General features: G+C 36.7%; 1 pseudogene; it reads right to left on the bottom strand.

Moving 5' to 3' along the window:
- LOC127619454 (trafficking protein particle complex subunit 9-like) overlaps positions 1-23,936 on the bottom strand; it is a 108,680-nt pseudogene that overhangs the window by 46,552 nt on the left and 38,192 nt on the right.

The raw sequence follows: 23,936 nt of genomic DNA, 5'->3' as shown, positions 1-23,936 counted from the left end.
ATCAATTATTTTCAAAGAATGAAAACCAGCATGCATTTATTCTTATCCGTTGCCTTTGAAAGACGGTGTAGGTTACTGTCGACATTGCTGTTGAATTTCATGAATTATGGAATCAGTGTGTATTTGGAATCATTTAGGAATTGTTTGTTCGTTGTTGTGAGAGGCTGCCTTTAATCAATCACTTGACCGCGGCTAATGTGTGAAAACTCATGAGTTAAAGGGCCATATTCTACTTTACTTTTTATTTTATTTTTTGCATTTTTCCCCACTGACTTATATTGTTAGTCCTGCACCAAAAACAGTCATCATTTGGTTTACATTATCATTATCCACCCATCTCTCTGATCGGATGTCAATAGCCTAGTTTACAATTCCTGATATTCAATAGGCAATTTTGAACAATCATCTAATCCAATGGTTCCCAACTCTGTTCCTGGAGGCCCCCCAAAACACTACACATTTTGGATATCTTCCTAATCAAACACACCTGATTAAAATCATCATCTCGTTAGTGGAGACTCCAAGACCTGAATTGGGTTTGTCAGAATAGGAAGATATACAACATGTGCAGTGTTGGGGGGGGGGGGGTCTCCAGTAACAGGGTTGATCTAATCAACTGATCTAATCGAAAGCATCACCATCACAACTGCATTATGTCCCGGATATTTGTCTAGCAACTTTTAACGACCAACTGAACTTGATTGTAATCTAAGATTTATTTTAGTGTCATAATGCAATTGACATTTTCTGAAGAAGCTCAGCAAATGCGATCCGAGGTGGTTCGATTTTAAATATTTAAAAGTTTTGAAATTTTCAAAAGCTTCTTTTCTGAAAGTGAACAAATATATCTGATAGTTTATAGTCATGAAAAAAGTGCAGAACATTCTGAGATTGTCATTCAGACGACTTTTTTCGTCTACAGTGTAAGGCTAATTTAAGTTTGTGTAAAGTAAAGACAAGTATAAAGCCCTAACAATATTACGTTTTCGTTTGGTAATTTATTTTATTTAATACAAGGAATTTTGCCGGCAATTTTTCAAAACTAAACAATCATTTATAGAATTTATGTTAGAGTTCCAAAAAAGCACAATGAAGCTTTTCTCCTAGTATTGTGTATTTATTTACTTTGTGCACAGAAACAAGATGTTTTTGCATTGTGGGCTAATTCCATGACTTCGTCTATTACTTTGAATGGTGTGGAAAAGCAACTCTGATAAATAAAGGGATGGCTCCCGTGATTAAATTAATCGCAAACAGTGGCCATTAATTTGTTCTCCTTGCACTTTTCGTTGACAGGTGCATGATACGAGATATTTGTTTTGGTACTCCTGGAAGTGTCATGACGCAGATGTGTTTGCAGTATCGGATCTGTGCAGGTATGCCATTAAGTCCAATCCTTAACAGTGCAAGTAATGCTTCACGTACAATAAACTGGATTTCAAGGATGTATACCTTGTCGTCATGGTTAATACAGGCTAACGATTGGGGTAAATTCTGTCATGTGACACTACATGTCAACAAAATGTGTTTCCAAACCAGAGTTAAACAGAAAAATTATATGTTGACAGTTGTGAAATTTCAGCGATAATTTGCATTTCCATCAGCTATATCGCTAAACTTTTTGATGCCCTTCACCTTTTGTCGCAAAAAAACCCTTGGATGGAAAAATAGTTAATGACATCATCAAATGTCATTGGTTCTTCTCTTGTGTTCCACTGATAAAATAATGGAACAGTTTGGAAAGACGTGATATTGAGTAAATAATGACAAAGTAAATAAAGACAAAATTGTTATTTTGGGGTGAATTATTCCTTTAACTATTTCGAACATCTTTTGCAGCTTAGTTTTAATGCACGGTCTAGGTGGACTAGGCGAGGGAACTCTGAGTTGTAAACATTACAATATCGCTACATAACAAATCAAACTCTTTTTACCTCAAAAGTTCGCGAAAAATCCCATTTTCCATGATATAACACATTGAAAAGTCTCTCTCTCCACCCCTGAACTCGCATCCAAATACCATATTTTTCCATTTCCATCAGGAATCTATTAATCCACTCCCCAATCAGTGCATAAATCCAGTTTGAACATGCCGTTGGGCTACATTGAATTTACCGAGAGTAAACTCCAGTCCTGGCTCCTGTGGGAAATTAAAGCATGGTTGAAAATGGAGCTTCCATATTATAGATGTAGTGAAGTCTTAGGCAGGGGACAGCTTATCCATAAGATGAATGCTTCAGAATGAAGCAAATACCTCAGAAGAGATGAGACAGTAACAGGCCGGGCCAATTAAATGTAATATTACCCTGAAAGGAGAAGTCCAGGGGCTATTTAATTTGAGTTGGATGGCAGACAGAGGCCCCGTGGCACAACTGTGAAGGAGGTGAGCAGCATTATGGGTGGCTTATAGAAACCAGAGGCTCAGAGGGCTTGAGCAAAGCCAAAGCCGTGAGACAACGAGAAATCTGCCTGTTTAAAGGTTTAAATTGAACATGAAATGGCATCCGCAGCTTTAAATTTCTCCATTAACTATTGGCAATGTTTTAGAAATGATTGACTGTCTAACAGTAGCAATGGCTGTATAGCTTTTAGGCTATTACCTAACATTATTTGAAGGTGATATCAGCTGAAAGGGAAAGTTTCAGAGATTAAGCAAGACATTAAATATTAATGAACGAATACGAAGACAAGCCTTGAAGAGACCACAAGTATTAAGAAAGTTAATAAATACATGTTGACTATTAATTCATCCATTTCCATTGTTTTTGGTTGGCTTTTTCATGGGTTTGATGTGATCAACAGAGGAATAAATGAGATTGTGGTTTTATTTGCAGTTTTATGTTATGCAGTTAGAATCTGGCAGTGAATAGGAAAGAAAGACAGACACGCTCAGAGCTCAACTTTCCAACCCAGTTACTTAAACTCTCTTCACAAGAATACCTGAAGGAGACACCACCCTGGAGCTTCATGATACATTATACATGCTGCTACAATACATTAAATGTACAGGTGACAGAAAACAGGCAGGAGGGTAATGAATGAAGACAGAAAGATTTATACAATAGATAGATAGACCGATAGAGCAAACATCAGACAGAGAGACAGACAGACAGATAGATAGCTAGACAGACAGACAGACTGAATGAACAAAAGCAAATAGAACAACTGAACAAACAAACGACAGAAAGACAAACAGATAGAATAATGGAACAAATTAATGAATGGTTGATGGATAGACAGACACAACAGAATGATAGACAGATACTGTAGAATATTAGAATGAACAAACAACAGACAGACAGAACAATCTAATGAACAGACAGACAAACAAATTGAAGAACAAATGGCACAGATAGACAGATAGAACAATCAAATGGTATACAGACAGACAGACAGAAATACAGAAAAACAGATCAACAGACAGACAGATCGAACAAATATACAGACAGACAGAGAGATCAATAGCTAGATAGACAGAAAGATAGATTGATCAAACAAACAGGCAGACAGACAGACAGATGACTGATAGGTAGGCAAACAGTTAGAATGATTAAACGACCAAAAAAGCAGACAGACAGGACAGAATGACACACAGATTGAAGAACAAATGGCACAGACAGACAAATAGAACAATCAAATTGTAGACAGAAAGACAAACAGATTGACAGACAGACAGATCGAACTAATATACAGACAGACAGATACGCATATCAATAGATAGATAGACAGAAAGATTGATCAAACAAACAACAATCAGACAGACAGACAGAACAATGGAACAAACTAACAAATGACTGATAGGAAGGCAAACAGTTAGAATGATTAAATGACCAAAAAGCAGACAGACAGACTGAAAGAATGATCCAACGAACAAATGACTGACCGACAGATAGACAGAGCAAAGAAATTACAGACAGACAGAGAGAACAATCAAACAAACTTGTAAAATTGTGGAATTCATTGCATGATAATCTTAAAAGTTGTAGTAACATTGGTCAGTTTAAGTATAAGTATAAACGGAGTATATTCAGTCAGTATTAATATGGTGAGGTTTATGTTGTTTCTGGATTTGTTTGGTTTGGTTTGTTGTTGTGTTTTGTTTAGTTTTTTGATTTTTTATTTTTATTTTATTGGGTCTAATAATATCGGTTAGCATAAGTAGAGATATAAGCAGAGTAAATTCGGTTAGTATTAATATGGTGAGATCCATGTTGTTTTGCTGTCTGGGCATTGCCTGCTTTTTTATACTGCATGAATTGCTGTTATTTAAACCAACATTGTTTTTTGTCAGTGTAATTTTGGCTGTAAGCTGCTTAAGAAAGTTATTTTGTATTTTGGAATAGGGGACAGATATTATAAGATTTTATCTTCTTTCTGCTCCCTTTTGCACATGGGAATTTAAATTATGTAAAGAAGAAAATGAAATGTTTTGTGTTTTACCATGGAGCAATAAAAATAATATGAAAAAAAAAATGAAAAAAAAAAACTAACGATTGAAAGACAGACACAACAGAATGACAAGCAGATAGAACAATCTAATGAACAGACAGACAAACAGATTGAAGGAACAAATAACACAGACAGACAGATAGAACAATCGAAAGAACGATCGATAGGTAGACAGACAGACCGACAGAATGACAGACAAACACATCGACAGATAGATCGAACAAATATACAGACAGACAGACAGACAGACAGACAGACAGACAGACAGACAGACAGATAGATAGATAGATAGATAGATAGATAGATAGATAGATAGATAGATAGATAGATGAAACAAATGACAGACCGACAGACAGACAGAACAATCAAACAAACTAATGATTGATAGACAGACAAAACAGAATGACAGACTGATACTGTGGAACGTTTGAATGAACAAACGATAGACAGACAGACAGACAGACAGACAGATTGATGGAACAAATGACACACACAGACAGACAGACAGAACAATAGAAAGAACGATCGATAGGTAGACAGACAGATAGATAGATAGAAGTGGCCCAGAAAGAACAAATTAAAGATCAAATTCCTCCATCAGACCAGAAAATGGTTGACTGATTATTCTAATCTCTCTACAGACGACACACACACACACACTCTCTCTCTCTCTCTCTCTCTCTCTCTGCATTAATGTACTTGTGTTCTCCCACCAGTGATTCTGACTCAAACACTCATATATCATGGCTGCTCTTGAAGAATTTAGGAAACCCTGCTCAAGTGTATGTGACTCACCACTCCAAGCATAACCTCTCTAGAGACTCACCATCATTTCTTTATCTCTGCTGTTGAGCATGCGTGAGGAGCTCTCTTGAATGACTCATAAGCTGAACTTCATGGTATTGAACCCTTTGTAGGTATACAAAAGCAGATATGTTTACTATTATCTATGCTGAATGTAAGAGTGTATGCTACAAGGGTAGTGAAATATCTTTTACATGAGTGTATGAGACGGTTAAGTATGTTTTACCACAAAAAATGGCATACTAGTGACTGCATACTACACCGTATGTATTGTCTACTGTTGGCTTCTGGCATTCTTTAACAGTATGAGATTATATACATTTGAAAAAGTAGTGTGCTACGTTATTGTCAAATGACCTCACAGGTTTTAATTTTAGCCAAAAATTAGTCAATATTCCCTGAAGCCATAAGGAGTATACTTAACACTTAGCCATTGTAGTATATAATCCAGGTTATTTCATGCCTACAGCAAATTTGCATTGTGTGCACTGCATACTGTATGTACTGCATACTACTTTCAAAAACACTAAGTAGTACGTCATTCCCAACATACCCAAGGTCATGCAATTTCATAAGCTTATCAACAAGCCTGTCTAAAATATACTGTATTAGACGCTGATGCTATCTATGCGCCAAATGTCCCGTCCGGGGGCCAATTAAATGTTGATCTATATTTATACACGAGACCAGCATTTGGTTTTGGGTGAAAGGGAGTCTGTCTAAAACAGGACTTCTGTGCTGAAAGACAGGCCTGTGACTGTCATTATACAGTCCCACGCTGTGTCCTCATCCATTACGGCTTAGCAAACAGGTACAGTACAGTGGGGCTGCAGTGGACAGGTGGGTACAGAGTGACACACGGCAAACCATCATCTGCTGGTTTGAGTGCTATTGAGTGCACACTCCATAACCACATACGGTACACAAAGGACTATGACTACAGTCTCTTAGAAGAAAGAGAGCCCTTGAAGTGAATTCTCTAAAAGGCGCAGGGCATTAGTGTCTCATATGTGGCCATTTGGAACACCTTACACTTTTTTTGGTTAATTGAATGTTATCTTAAAATGATTGTTACAGCTGTTAAAATTTTTGTAACAAATAAAAACTTTACATCTTTGTTTTTTTAAGCAACATTTATGAATATGTCCAGTGGGGGTTAAACTGGTTTAACTCGCAAACAAATTAACTCCGGTTTCAAATCCTGGAAAATTGGAGGATCACGTAATTATAGACATTGACACATGACTAGGAAATTAAAAAAAATACAAAAACTAAAATAAATTCTAACTAAACTGCAACTATAAAACACAAAACACAAACTATCTTAAAAAATATTACAATCCATATAATATAAATACTAAAACTAAAACTAGAAAACACCAAAATATTAAAGCTATAAACTAAAACTAACAGCAACTATGTGAAAACGTAAACGAAACTAAATCAGAATTACAAACTGAAAATAAAATGGAAATAAAATAATGAAATTTTAATGATCCCGTTTTAAAGGGTTGCGCACTTATGTTTGGAAGGACCCTTCTTCTCGCTGTACAGCAAAAAAGCTGTCTGGAATTCAGACAAATACTTCAAATATTTGCTCTTTTGAGCACACACAAACCATCACAATAAACTTCTCTAAGGGTTGTTGAGATCTGACAGGTGAGGACATAGAGAAATTGTAAAACGAAAATCAGGGGAGAGGGAGCGAGAGAGAAGAGAGAGAGAGAGAGAAGAGAGAGAGAAGAGAGATACTACACTTGATCGATAGAGAAGGGCAGATACAGACAGAGCTGGATGCCCAGAGAGGGCAGGCTATGCCCGTACTGTAGCCAAGGACAAATAGAAACAGAGCTGCACTTCTTAACCACCTGCCCTAATTACAATGAAATTCGAAAACACTTCTTTCCCAAATTTGAAATGATTTGTCCCAACTTCAAAAAGTTGAAGAATGATGCACAAGCTCAATATTTACATTTACATTTATGCATTTGGCAGATGCTTTTATCCAAAGCGACTTACAGTGCAATTATTGCAGGGACAATCCCCCCGGAACAATCTGGAGTTAAGTGTCTTGCTCAAGGGCACAATGGTGGTGGCCATGGAATAGAACCAGCAACCTTCTGATTACCAGCTTAACAGCCCTGTGCTTTAGCCACTACACCACCACCACCACTACACTCCACTATTTACTTGGTGAACAAAGAGACTGCATTTCACTAGCAGCAAAATACATAAATTCCTGCCACAAAAAGAGGGAAGAGTCGACCAAATAGTGATGCGCCCATTTACACACACACACACACACACACACACACACTACACACACGCTCACTCACACACACAACACACACTACACACTACACACACGCTCACTCACACACACACACACACTACACACTACATACACGCTCACTCACACACACACACACCACTGAAAGTATATACACTGTTAATCATTATTATACAAATAAATATATATATATATTTTTTTTTTTTTTTTTTACACACTTGTTCAATACAGAATTTGTTCAACTCTGTTATTTTTCATGCTCATATAAATGCTTTGGCAATACAATGTACAATTTGTCATGCCAATAAAGCTCATTTGAATTGAAAAAAATTGAGAGAGAGAGAGAGAGAGAGAGAGAGAGAGAGAGAGAGAGAGAGAAACTCTTTGCACTCCTGCAGGTCATAACAAATGTTAACGAGAGATGAATTATCTCGTTAGTAAGTGCTGCTGATTATCACCATGCGCACAGTGTGTGAGCAGCTGTTCACCCGAACGCAGCACATACTGAGATACCACTCACACATAAACATGCAAAATACAGTCGTGCTCATTTTATTACAGTGCCACTTCCTAGTAAAAATGTCTATATTACTTTACTTTGGTCAACTAAAAACAATTACATTTAATAACCATTCATTTCCTTATTTATGATTAGATTTTTTCCCCTTGAAGTCCACTTATAAGTCAAAATATCTTGCACCAAAAACATTACGATAAAATACCTCGAATGCTTTGGATAAAAGTTGCTTTGGATAAAAGTGTCTGCTGAAACCACGTTTCATTTGTCAGTGGGAAGACGGTGCTTTTAAAAAACGCTGAAACAGCATCAGGACGAGCAAACACGTGAGGCACAGTCCTGATAAAGATGTGAAGGAGTGTTTAATGCCTCATTAGGTGCGTAATGAAGGAGCAGACAATATCTCCCCCTTACTAAAATCTCCATCCGTTCAGAAAAGAGGATAAAGCTTCCTCCTGCTGTTCCGCTGGAATACACTCAACTTCATACTCCTGCACTGCTCACAGACTGTCCACCAGATCTAATCCCAATGTATAATATCAAGTCCAATCCTACATTTTTTCATACTTGATATTCTGTAAAACGTATCTTGCAGCAACCAAACAAGACCAGAACTCACGTTGGGAACAAATTAATGAATATTGTATCAAACATAGTTGAGTGTTATTATTCTATTATGCAATTATAACCTTTACAGCATGTGCTCAGACATCTGTCACACATAGGACTTAGTAAAGAGCGATTCATTTTGTTCTTTCAGGCTGTTCCCATGTCAGTCTTAACTTAAAGCTTTACCACAGGAAGAGTGCTGAAGATCAGACTGTACAGCTGAATCAAGACAAGAACACGTTGTCACCGTATACTGGACGGAGATGACAGTGAGAACAACATTAGTGTAGTAAGCACCATTACATATTCTTCAGCAAATATAAAAAGGTTAGTCTGCCACTCTGTTTTAACAACACCTAATTGAAGTCGCATTTTCCATGTTATAATGTGAGGAAAGACTGTTTGGATATTTTACAAATCGTTTATTCCAATTAACATTTGACATTATGGACTTTGGGGTTAGATATGGAAATACAGAAACATAAACATCATTCCCAGGTAATTAAATATTGAACTAAATGTCTTATCTGCACTTTTCTTGAACGGTAAAGCTTCTAGATCAAACAAACTTTATTTTGTACTGCATCCAGGGATCTTTAAATGCAGCTTGGCTGTGTTTTCATCTCTGAGCTTGCTATTTAAAAATGTGCCGGGTGTTTTGTTAATAGCAGCCTTGAGGTGAAAGGAGAATTGTTCAGCGCATAACCAGCAGAGTTTTACAGTCTTTGAATACAAAGAAGCTCCTTTTGAGCTGAGCATCAAATATTCAGATGCATTGATTTGATTCTGAGCAGGGGGATTTTTTTTATAATCAGCCAAGCCACACTAAATCACTGCTGGCACAAGATTACACTTCTGACGGTTGGTATGGTTCATGATGATAGACTTGTCCTCCAACAACCGACTGGTCGATGAGTAAAATCAACAGGATTTATAGTAGATTATTTCTAAATAAATACATTTATAATATATTGCATAAATAGAATCATATTAGTTTTAAATGACATATTATTAAATGAATCATTATTCAATATGAAATAATTTTATAACATATTACAGGTGATATATACATCATTAATATATACAATTACATTTATATTAAATCAATATATAATATTAAATATATTGTATAATACATAAATAAAATTTCAAATTGTAAAGTCAACTGGGTTCTAATAGATTTGTTTTAAATAAATGCTAAATGTAATATTAAATAATATATTACATAAATTATAATACACCAAAATAATATTATTTATTAAAAGATTTTTTAAATATATTTAACATTAAATAAGTTTACATTATATTACATATAACATTATATTAATAAAATAAATATGTTAGAAATATATTAATATATCTTGAGTATTTAATAATAAATTCATAAATATTCAATATTAATATATTGTGTATAAACTGAACATTTTATATTAAATTGCTATTATTTATTATTAAATAAATAAATATTATTAAGTGAGTAATTATTTAATACATATTATATAGTAAAATATATATATATATATATATATATATATATATATATATATATATATATATATATATAGTATATTAATATTAAATAATCTAATATTGATCCAAATTCATATTTATTCAATATTAAATAAACGCATATTTTATTGTACAATATATTAAATGTATTATATCATTATTAATATCACATGAATATGCATTTAGCATTAAATAAATAAATTAAAAACATAATTAGAATGTATTACTTTGGATGAACAGAAATTCTGAATTTGAAGTCAACACACATTTCCACTTATGTCTTATCTCAAAATAAACCTCAACAGTGTGATCGGGACCCCGATGCAATGCTAAGAGCTCTAGTATTACCCTGAAGAAGATATAATGACCGGCAGGCTGTACAGTATCCTGCTTTTTACAAATCTACTTACCAAATAAATAAAAACTTCAAATATGGATTTGAGTTTGATGTCTTGATGTAAACGTAAAAACTGAGAAACACATCAGATTTGGGTCAGGTTAACCCAAAGCCAGCCCTAAATATACAGGTCTTCCTTAAGAACAATTAGTTGATAGTCACACAGGTAACCTACTGACTAGTCTATTTTGAAAACGTAGTTTTGCACATGCCTAACCGACAGGCAGAACATGGATGAGAGATTTAATAGGGAACCCCAACAGGTTAATGAAGTCAGACTTTTGATCAAAGCCCAGTTTCACATCGACTTCGAGCACACAATCTCAGCATCTTGGGGAGAAAGTCAATTCAATTGTAGATCTCCAGTACGGGCGAAAACAGCTCCAGTCTTCTCCTCATCCATCCATCCATCCATCTGTCTATCCGTCTATCCGTCTGTCATCCATCTATCTATTTATCATCTATCCATCTATCTATCGATTTATTATCTATCCATCTATCTATCGATTTATTATCTATCCATCTATCTATCTATCTATCTATCTATCTATTTATCATCTATCATCTATCTATCTATCTATTTATCATCTATCCATCTATCTATCTATTTATCATCTATCTATTTATCATCTATCCATCTATCTATTTATCATCTATCTATCTATCTATCCGTCTATCTGTCTGTCATCTATCTGTCTATCTATCTATCTATCTATCTATCTATCTATCTATCTATCTATCTATCTATCTATCTATCTATTTATCTATCCATCCATCCATCTATCTATCGGTCTGCCATCTATCTGTCTATCTATCTATCTATCCATCCATCCATCCATCCATCCATCTATCTATCTATCTATCTATCTATCTATCTATCTATCTATCTATCTATCATCTATCCATCCATCCATCCATCTATCTGTCTGTCATCTATCTATCTATCTATCTATCTATCTATCTATCTATCTATCTGTCTGTCATCTATCTATCTATCCATCCATCCATCCATCTATCTATCATCTATCCATCCATCCATCTATCCATCCATCCATCCATCCATCTGTCTATCTATCCATCCATCATCTATCTGTCTGTCATCTATCTATCTATCTATCATCCATCTATCTATCTATCCATCTATCCATCCATCTACTGTATCTATCTGTCATCTATCTATCATCTATCTATCTATCTATCTATCTATCTATCTATCTATCTATCTATCTATCATCTATCCATCCATCCATCCATCCATCTGTCTATCCATCTATCTGTCTGTCATCTATCTATCTATCTATCTATCTATCTATCTATCTATCTATCATCTATCAATCCATCCATCTATCTATCTGTCATCTATCTATCTGTCATCCATCCATCCATCTATCTATCTATCTATCTATCTATCTGTCTGTCTGTCATCTATCCATCCATCCATCTATCTATCTATCTATCTGTCTGTCATCTATCTATCTATCCGTCATCTATATATCTATCTATCTATCTATCTATCTATCTATCTATCTATCATCTATCCATCCATCTATCTATTTATCATCTATCCATCCATCTATCTATCTATTTATCATCTATCCATCTATCTATCTATCTATCTATTTATCATCTATCCATCTATCTATTTATCATCTATCCATCTATCTATTTATCATCTATCCATCTATCTATTTATCATCTATCCATCTATCTATCTATTTATCATCTATCCATCTATCTATCGTCTATCTGTCTGTCATCTATCTGTCTATCTATCTATCTATCTATCTATCTATCTGTCTGTCATCTATCTATCTATCCATCCATCCATCTATCTATCTGTCTGCCATCTATCTGTCTATCTATCTATCTATCTATCTATCTATCATCTATCCATCCATCCATCTATCTATCTATCTATCTGTCTGTCATCTATCTATCCATCCATCCATCCATCTATCTGTCAATCTATCTATCCATCCATCCATCCATCCATCCATCTGTCTATCTATCTATCCATCCATCCATCTATCTGTCTATCTGTCATCTATCTATCTATCCATCCATCCATCTATCTATCTGTCTGTCATCTATCTATCTATCTATCTATCTATCTATCATCTATCCATCCATCCATCCATCCATCTGTCTATCTGTCTATCTGTCTGTCATCTATCTATCTATCTATCTATCTATCTATCTATCCATCCATCTATCTATCTGTCTGTCATCTATCTATCTATCCAACTATCTATCTATCTATCTATCTATCTATCTGTCTGTCTGTCATCTATCAATCCATCCATCTATCTATCTATCTATCTATCTGTCTGTCATCTATCTATCTATCCGTCATCTATATATCTATCTATCTATAAAAACTGCAAAAACTTCATATTACCAGACCAAGATCAACAGCATCACAGACACTCGTAGCTTGTTTAGAACATTTAACACACTTCTCTGCCCTCCCCCTCCACCACCTGACACATCATTGACAGCAGATATATTCGCCACATTTTTTACTGATAAGGTTACAGCCATCAGCAATACATTCACAGCACCACACCCTGTCAAACACCTGGCTCCTGTATGCAACCCTTCTTTCCCTATGTTCTCTCCTTTAACTGACACTGAGGTCTCTAAACTCCTCCTCTCCAACCACCCCACAACCTGTTCCCTTGACCCCATTCCATCACACCTTCTCCGCCTATCTCTCACAGAACAAGCAGCTGGATGACAATCAGTCAGGCTTCAAAAGTGGACACTCCACTGAGACTGCCCTGCTGTCTGTCATCGAGTCGCCGAGACAGGCGAAAGCTGAATCCAGATCATCCGTTCTGATTCTGCTGGACCTTTCTGCTGCCTTTGACACAGTCAACCATCAGATCCTACTCTCCACCCTCTCTAAACTGGGCTGGTTCAACTCTTATCTCTCAGAAAGGTCCTTTGAGGTAGTATGGAGAGGGGAAGTATCCAAGACACACCAGTTACTTACTGGGGTACCTCAGGGATCAGTGCTTGGGCCACTTCTCTTCTCCATATACACAACATCACTGGGACCCATCATTCAGTCACATGGTTTCTCTTACCACTGCTACGCTGATGACACGCAACTCTACTTGTCTTTCCAGCCCAACGTGACCGCTCGAATCGCTGCCTGTCTGGCAGACATCTCAGCCTGGATGAAGGAACACCACCTTCAACTCAACCCTACCAAGACCGAACTCCTTGTCTTTCCAGCCAACCCGGCTGTTGAACACAACATCACCGTGCAGCTGGGTCCAACTACAGTTTTGCCTTCCAAAACGGTCAGAAATCTAGGGGTAACCATTGATGATGAGCTAAATTTCACAGACCACATTTCAAAAACTGCAAGATCATGTAGATTTACACTCTACAATATCAGGAAGATAAGACCCTTCCTCTCTGTACATGCCACACAACTGCTCGTTCAGTCCCTTGTCATAACTAGACTGGACTACTGTAACTCTCTCATTGCAGGCCTTCCTGCATGTGCTATTAGACCCCTGCAAATGATCCAGAATGCAGCAGCACGTCTGGTCTTTAATGAACCGAAGAGAGCACATGTTACACCACTCTTTGTCTCTCTCCACTGGCTGCCGGTTCATGCACGTATTAAATTCAAGGCCCTGATGCTGGCATATAAAACAGTCACTGGGTCTGCTCCAGCATACCTAAAAACATTTATGCAGAGCTACGTTCCCACCAGAAGCCTGCGGTCGGCTAAGGAACGTCGCCTTGTCGTACCAACACAAAGAGGCACCAAAACACTTTCCCGGACTTTCAGTTTCATCATACCACGGTGGTGGAATGACCTTCCCAACTCAATCCGGGAAGCTAACTCACTCTCTGTCTTCAAAAAACGGCTAAAAACACATCTTTTCCAAAAGCACTTAACCGGTCACAAAAAAAAAAAAAAAAAAAAATAATTATTTAAATTTCTTGTTGCACTTAAATCTGTTTTGTATTCTATTCTGATGATGGTGAAACTTTGTAATATGGCACTTTTTGTACCACTGTCTCCCTAAGATGATTCGCTGATGTTCTTCCTCTTTTGTAAGTCGCTTTGGATAAAAGCGTCTGCCAAATGAATAAATGTAAATGTAAATGTATCCGTCATCTACCTATCTATCTATCTATCTGTCTGACATCTATCTATCTCTCTCTCACAGACACAGACAGACACACACACACACACACACGTTGGTGTGGCTATCCTTATGAGGATTGTCCATATACATAATGATTTTTAAACTGTACAATTTCTAGATTCTATCCACTAACCCTAATCCTCACTAGAAATGTCCTCATAAACCACATTTATAGCATAATACACTTTAGGTTACCAGTTTGTAACCTAAAAATATTTCCTCGTAAACCACCCAAACCCGCCCGCCCACACACACACACACACAGATTTAAAAGGTTGGTGGTCTCTTCTTAGGGAATAAGAGTTAATATATTCACCTTTTGAAAAGGTAGCTTGAAGGCAGACGCCGTCACCTCGCACACAGGGACGACAACAAATCATACTTTCCAAAAAATCCGTTTGGGCTCTGTGCATTGGGCTGAGATTTAACAGTGTTTTGGGTTTACTGTCAGTTTGCTCTATGGCTCAAGTTTGATTCCATTCTCTATAGGGAACCTACCAGTAAACAAACATCCATTCTTGCATCTATGGCCAGCAGTCATACTTTGTGGTTTTATCTAATGAGCCTCAAATTAAACAGCAACCAACTTCAGGTAGCCTAAAACTGTACCCTCTCTCAAAACTCTATAAAATACAAACATTGTAATATTTTTATTAGAAAAGAAACCTGCTCTGTTACATTTAGTACTTTTATTGGAAACCGGTACTGTAGTCTACTCTTATGATATAAAATCTATGGCATTTCAAAAGGACAATTCACACAAAGCAACACCGATCACTAAACTCCCAAACACACTCCAGAAGATAAAGAAATTGATTACATGTCAGAAGACACCTAATCTCTCCTCCCCCTCCATCCGTAAAGCTTTTTCTGCATTTGTACATAGCCAAGCAAGACATCGGTCTCGTTTTATGATTCAAGACACAAACAGAATCAGGCAGAACTTGGCGGCCTCTGAATCATCCTCCGCCTGGGCAATTATAGAAAAGCCCATCTCCGGTTATATAACCCCCTTTATTTTAGAGCAAACATCAATCAAGGTTATAGAATGTGACGTGGATGGGAAAGCACAACACAGAACATTAAATATTCTCTCAGTCTGTAGCCATGGAGCAGGATAGACGAGCAGAGGTGGCTAAACTCTGATATCAGATCAGACAGAGAGAGGAGACGGGAAGGGGCGGAGACCGACGACGAGGCGAATCTCTAAATGCCCTGCAGCTGTAAGTTCACTCTCAGATCAGCCCACGAAACAAGCAACGCGACAATTAACGGAAGTGTTTCGAGATCTGTAAGGGTTGCAGACAAACTTTTTACAAGTGAAAGATGGAAGAGGGACAAAGCTTGAGAAGATTCCAGTGGAACTTCCTGAAATTCCATTTGGCTCAAAGTGTAAGAATCAACACCAAGCGTGGCATGCTGGGGCGACCAATTCTTTCCACTCCAGAGTACTGCACGCTTTCGTTAGATTGCAGGGTAGGGTTGCACGTAAGGGTGTGTTCACACTTGTAGTTCGGTTCTCTTGGACAGCTTTTATGATGTATATCATATAACGGAACTTGCCTATAATCCAAAACAATGTTGGGCTGCTGAGCGAATGCGCTCGTTATATTTATATATGTATATATGGTGGTATTTTTAACAGCTGAGAACAAACGAAGAGTTAATAAAATGTGTAAAGGAGTCAAAACAGCGGCAGGGATTCCTCCGTTGCACACACAAACGATGATATGCTGCATGGACAGCTGACGGCGGTTCCGACGCCTGTACCGAACTGTAATGGGAAACAGCTCCTATGATGAGAAGAACCAGGTATGCTTGAGGTCAGTATTAGGCAAATGACTTCCTGTTTTTGGTCCGTTTAGACGTCTTTGGTCCATGTTGCATTCATATATCAATCGAACTGCACCAGAGTTAATTTGGAAGTGGACCGAGACCCACTTTTCAGGCGGTCTCGGTCCGCTTGTTTAGTGCCCACCAAGGTTCGGGTGACAGCATTCACACTTGTTCAAATGAATCGCACTAACAGAGCAATCGCACCAAGTGTGAACACAACCGAAGTTCTTGAGTAAGGTCTAAGCAAGGCAAGTCTTAAGAAGGTCAGTGTTTAATTTGGTTGGACCAAATATCGTATGTGTAGAAACTGGGCGACGCAAACCGGAAAGTCCACGGATTAGAGTTGCGCTGATTCAGCTATCATGTTACTTCTGGGGATGTGGATTTTAATGTGCAACATAAACAATGTTTTTTCTCCATGTAACCGTTTCTGTTTCCAGATAAAAAATTATATAAAAAAGTATCTTCAGCGGACTAAATTTCGGTGCATCCTTGGTTACGTTTCACCAAGTTTAATTCTCAAATATTTAGTATAGTAATATTTAGGGGGGGGCAAAAGCAACAGTGGCTAAGATGTAGACGAGGAAGAAACCTTGGGAAGAGCCGAGATTTATCTAAACAGAGCACTCCTCCTGGGCAGGATACACTTCCTGAAATTGTCTGGCAAGGTTGAGCCACAGGTCCACATTAAATTAGATGCCCCATCTCTAATAGAAAGGTCACTCTCTGGGAACTGACATGGGTCCAGTCCCATGATGCATCTGTGACTCTCATCCTAACTCCTTCTTATAATTGGACATAGGCTTTGAAGAATGTATCCTACCTGATAAAAAGGAATAGTGTGTGTGTGTGTGTGTGTGTGTGTGTGTGTGTGTGTGTGTGTGTGTGTGTGTGTGTGTGTGTATCCGAGGAAAGTGTTTTTTTGTTACAATCTGGTAATTACAAGGATATTATGCTACAAATGTGGTTTGAGGACATTTCTAGTGTCCCTATAATTCAAATCGCTTAAAAAAAATAAAAACAAAAACATACTAAACGATGTTTTATTGAAAATGTAAAAATGCAGAACGTTTTCTGTGAGGTTAGGTTTTGGGGTAGGGATAGTCCTCATAGGGATAGCCGCACCAATGTGTGTGTCGCACCAGTGTGTGTGTGTGTGTGTGTTTAGTCCAAGTCAAATGCAATATTTGGTTCATAGTTTATAGTTAATACAAAAATTATAGATTTACACTATCAAAAAGTTTGGAAACACCTACGTATTTTTTTATTAATAGTATTTTCCACATTTTTAAATAATAATAAAGTCATCAAAACTATGAATTAATTCAAATGGGAATATGGAAATTATGTAGTGACCAAAAATGTTAACCCTCCTATGATATTTGTTAATTGTTTACCAATTTATAATTTTTTATTTAATTATTTATTTAATATAAATGGTTTCCTTTATCTGAGCAGTACAAGACTTGGTGACTTTTCATTCACTTGCATCTGAATAAACAAAAAAAAATGGTGTGTTACGAGCCAAGGTAACATTGAGGTTGCGATGAACTTGCTGTGAGTAAAATGGCAAGAGACAACACGTAACGAAATAATGCGAAAGAAAAAATGATTTATTATACATAAGTGAATTAACATATACCAAAAATATGACTAATGTTAATAATAATAATAATTTGAATATAAACAAAGAAAATAATAAGCAAAATAATTAACCCAAGAGAATAAAGGGACGTAATTAGTGAAGCCAAATGAATAAAAAGAACAAAACACAACTCAGTCTGACTTGTAAATCAAACCTCTAATCTAACTAATAAACAAAAGAAAAGTAAAGACAAACCTCTTCAGCGTCAAACGCCCTCTCTAAATTACACTGACTAACAAACACAAAAACATACAAGGGTGGCATTCACTTGCTTACCTGATGTGTATATACATAGTTTTCCTAGGTGTTGTTTTGTGTAAGTCACGTGACATTTTTACCTGTCCACATTACTCTAGGTGAGCTCAAACCACACCATCAAAAGGGCAAAAGTAAGAACATAAAAGGGAACGTGTCACAATAATATTCAAAACGAGATTTTCACACGTTTGCGAAATAACTTTTTTTTTTTTATGTTTGAAATAAATTATTGGTAGAACAATTCTTATTATGTGACTTCTTTTTGTAACACCATGGTCAGGTTTGATTGCAAGCATAATGACATTAACCGCAAAAATTGACACTTCAAATACATTTTAAAATGATAAACTTTTGACAAATAATAGCTTGATGATGTATAAATACATATCCAAATGCATATCTTGTGATAAATCCTAAAATTAGGTTACAACAAGACATCAGACTACACAGTAGGTGACTACATTTATCTACTGGCTGTTACCGGCATGACATGGTTATTTTAAGTTATGTTATTTATATTTTATTCACCAGATGGCAGCAATCTGCCTCCAATTTGTCACATTCTCATATTTTCGTCATGTTTCAATTTATAGAAGTGCAGGTTCAGAATTTTACATTTTTCCCCAAAATTGCTTATTTGTATATGCAAATAAATGGTAAAATTTCGAAAAATACATGTAAATAAGATAAAAATAGCCTAAAATCCCCAAAGAAATGCATAATTTTACTGTTCTTCCTTGAGGTAAGAAAACATGGTATCATGATCATCATCATCATAAAAAAAAGTGTTACACATCTAAACCTTCCGGTCAAAAATAACCGCAAATACCAAAGGAAGGTGCCATTTTTGAATACCACAGGGGGGGATGAGCTAATCAAAACTCCCTTAAATTTACCCTTAGTGTTTAGGGCACAAAGAAAATCTAGGGGGGCAGTTTATAATGGAACGGGCAAAACACATTTTGATAAGGGGTCCTTTCGATAGCTAAGTAACTGTGTGTATGTTTAACTAGCTATAGTTGGAGGAGTTTGCTAAATCTGACAATACCTTCTTTTTGGGGATATTTGGATTGAAAAAGGAGGAATTTGATACACGAATAGCTAATTATTTTCAAAAAACATTTTCTTTTAGGGCAAATGGTTTGGGTTATGATTAGTGTGGGGACATTTTGTTGGTCCCCATGAGGAAAACAGCTGTTTGTACAGTATAAAAACCATTATGTCTATGGAAAGTCCCCATAAAACATGGAAACACAACGTGTGGGTGTGTGTGTGTGTTGTTCGCTTTGATAAAGGTCTTCTCGCCAGAGACATCTGGTGAGTGTGAATCAGACTCATCTGGCAAGACTGAGAAAGCACACAAACTCTCACACACACCAATGAAACCGTCTAGGGTCGATTACTGTGATTCAGAAACACACAGTAACCAGCTTGCACATCAACACCAGAGTAAGAAACAGACCCACACAATCCTAAATCAATGCAAACACACTCTTTCCTCTCCTCAGATCAAACAGACGAATGTTTACCAGAGCGCTCATTACCCGCAACCGCTGCTGCCTGGCCAAATTTAGAGCTGTGCGGGACAGCGACACGTCATCACCACATAAAATATTCAAACCGCTGCTGCCTTGACGGCAAACAACAAACAAGTGACATTTTTCATTGGCCCAAAGATTTTTCTGTCAAGAGAAAGTGTGTGACTCAGAAACACTAGCCTTGGGTGCACGGCTTACCCTGAGACAGAAGTGACACATCCCATCCTCGCTGTGCCATTCTGGGATGTTATTAATCGGGTTGCATCCGTCCAACATTGAGAAGGATCGTATAATGTGGCTCGTTTCCAAGTCGCATTTGACACTACAAAGTGCGTGGGAGGCGTTAAGCAAGAAAACTTATTTATAATTAAAATCGTTAAGCAGGCAGCACCACAGCCCGAGACTTTTTTGTTTTGAGAATTTCAGGCACGATCACCCATGTTTGTGGAAGGAGGGTTAAATGAAAGCGGTGAATCACAGTGACATCTTGTCGCTTGTCACTTTCATGTCTTTGAAGTAAAGGATTCTGGTGATTACCAGACAGGCATGAAGTCAGAGTGAGTCGTGTGTAAACGGAGAGTGACTACATGGTTATTTGGAAAAGATGTCAAACGAGGGATCAGCCCACCTGAACTGGAAGGGGTTTAAGTAGACTTTGGGAAGGGTAACTTCTTCTAAAGGCACTTTATCAAAATTCGTCCCTAGAAACCTTGTCGTTGGTGGAGACCATTTTCTGTCTGTAACTCAGTGGTGTTTTGTGCTGTGAGTTTCAAACTTTAAAATAATACAAGTTGAAGGAAGACTAACAACTTCTGTCATGCCAGGAGAATGTGGGGCTTGTATGATGATGATTCTCCCCTGTTGCTCCTCTCCACATCACAACCCAGGTGTCTGATTAAATCATCTGGACTTGTACTTGTAAATACTGGTTGAAAGACTAAGAAGTTCTTGTCGCAAGTATGCCATGCAAGTATCATTTTTAAAACCCATTTCACCTTCATCTCCCCATCAATCCCTGTCCTATTATACAATTAATATAAGTGTCAAAAAAACAAAAGATTCAGTACAAATTGAAGGAATATTCTGGGTTCAGTACAAGTTGAAGGAATATTCCGGGATCAGTACAAATTGAAGGAATATTCTGGGTTCAGTACAAATTGAAGGAATATTCTGGGTTCAGTACAAGTTGAAGGAATATTCTGGGTTCAGTACAAGTTGAAGGAATATTCTGGGTTCAGTACAAGTTGAAGGAATATTCGGGATCAGTACAAATTGAAGGAATATTCTGGGTTCAGTACAAATTGAAGGAATATTCTGGGTTCAGTACAAATTGAAGGAATATTCCGGGTTCAGTACAAGTTGAAGGAATATTCCGGGTTCAGTACAAATTGAAGGAATATTCCGGGTTCAGTACAAGTTGAAGGAATATTCTGGGTTCAGTACAAGTTGAAGGAATATTCCGGGTTCAGTACAAGTTGAAGGAATATTCCGGGATCAGCACAAGTTGAAGGAACATTCCGGGTTCAGTACAAGTTGAAGGAATATTCTGGGATCAGTACAAGTTGAAGGAACATTCTGGGTTCAGTACAAGTTGAAGGAATATTCTGGGTTCAGTACAAGTTGAAGGAACATTCCGGGTTCAGTACAAGTTGAAGGAATATTCCGGGTTCAGTAAAGTTGAAGGAATATTCCGGGTTCAGTACAAATTGAAGGAATATTCCGGGTTCAGTACAAGTTGAAGGAATATTCCGGGTTCAGTACAAGTTGAAGGAATATTCCGGGTTCAGTACAAGTTGAAGGAATATTCCGGGATCAGCACAAGTTGAAGGAATATTCCGGGTTCAGTACAAGTTGAAGGAATATTCTGGGTTCAATACAAGTTGAAGGAACATTCCGGGTTCAGTACAAGTTGAAGGAATATTCCGGGTTCAGTACAAGTTGAAGGAACATTCTGGGTTCAATACAAATTGAAGGAATATTCCGGGTTCAGTACAAGCTGAAGGAATATTCCGGGTTCAGTACAATTTGAAGGAATATTCGGGGTTCAGTACAAGTTGAAGGAATATTCCGGGTTCAATACAAGTTGAAGGAATATTCCGGGTTCAATACAAGTTGAAGGAATATTCCGGGTTCAATACAAGTTGAAGGAATATTCCGGGTTCAATACAAGTTGAAGGAATATTCCGGGTTCAATACAAGTTGAAGGAATATTCCGGGTTCAATACAAGTTGAAGGAATATTCCGGGTTCAATACAAGTTAAGCTCAATCAACAGCATTTGTGTCAGAATGTTGATTTGCACAAAAACATTATTTAGACTTGTCCTTTCTTTTCTTAATAAAAAATAGATGTTACAGTGAGGCACTTACAACTGAAGTTAATGGGGGACAATTTTGGAAGGGTTTAAAGTACTTTTATAAGTGATTTTATAAAAAAAAGTATTAAATTCTTCTTTTAAAACTTGTGTATTATTTGAGCTTGAAATTTGTTTAAATCATATATTTTACAGTCAGTTTAAGGTTTGTTGACATTATATCTTCATTGTAATGAAGTGTTTTATATCTATATGTAGATTTGTGTGTATCTATACACACAAAAGGTAAGCAAACTATTTTATCAAATTAAAATCATGTTTACACATATATCCTTTATGTTTTATGACTATACATTTGAAACAGTGAGTATGTTAATGTTAAAAAAATTGTGCCCATTCACGTCCATTTGTAAGTGCCTCACTGTAACCACTTTTAATAAAAAAAAATAAAAATGAGGGTCGAAATTAATTTTTGTGGTAAATCAACATTATACCACAAATGCTGTCGATTGAGCTTAACTTATATTGAACCAGAAACATTCCTTTAAGCTTAGTCAACATAATTTGTGTGGTATAATATTGGGAAAAAAAACATTTACTTGTCTCTGCTTTCTTTCAAAAACAAACTCTGGGTTACAGTGAGGCACTTACAATGGAAGTGAAAGGGGCCAATCTGTAAATGTTGAAGTACTCACTGTTTCAAAAATGTAGCCAGAAGGTGTGATAACATGATTTTAGTGAGATAAAATCATTAACAAACCTTTTCTGTGTAAAGATATTTTTTCAACTTCATTACCATGATGATGTAATGTCAACAAACCCAAAAACGACTTTTAAAAATGACGATTTAAACAACTTTAGAGCTCAAATAATACATGAGTTTTAACAGAAGATTTTTTTATAAAATTATAAGCTTCACATTTCGGTCTTTAAACCCTCCAAGAATTGGCCCCATTCACTTCTATTGTATGTGCCTCAATGTAACCCAGATATTGTCTTTTTATAAATAAAAGGAGGCAGGAGTCAAAATAATTGTTTTTGGTAATCAACATTATGCCACAAATGCTGCTGATCTATCTTAACTTGTACTGAACCCGGAATATTCCTTGAAACCACACTTAAAAATATCTGAATGGCATTGCATCTGATAGCAAAATGTCAAACCAAGTGGCATTTTCATTTAGAAAGATAGCACAAGTGCACTTCTCAAGCAAAACATGTAACAAAAACAGAAGTGGTTGACTAACCACACAAATGTAATCGAGAGTGAAATCAGGACCATTGGGAGTACCAAAGTGTTCAAGGGATAGCAGATTAAAAAAAACTAACAAAGAAACAAAAAATAAACTGGGCGGACGCAGCAGACGTTGGTGGGTTTTGGCAGAACGAAATAAGACAGGCTGGAAACAGCCATCTGACACTTATACAACATGATTTGTTTGAAAAGTCGGGGCAACCTCACTGTGAACGGCCATCTGTCTTCATAAGATTCCTGCCAGTTCCTCAGGGCCCGAAGATCCAAAAATACGCCCCAAAAAATTTGCAACAAAACAATACAATTTAAACAAGTAGATCATTAGATACAGTCCACGAATTCAA

Source organism: Xyrauchen texanus, chromosome 26, assembly GCF_025860055.1.
Source record: "Xyrauchen texanus isolate HMW12.3.18 chromosome 26, RBS_HiC_50CHRs, whole genome shotgun sequence".
NCBI lineage: Eukaryota > Metazoa > Chordata > Actinopteri > Cypriniformes > Catostomidae > Xyrauchen > Xyrauchen texanus.
This window is presented reverse-complemented; position numbering and strand designations above follow the sequence as displayed.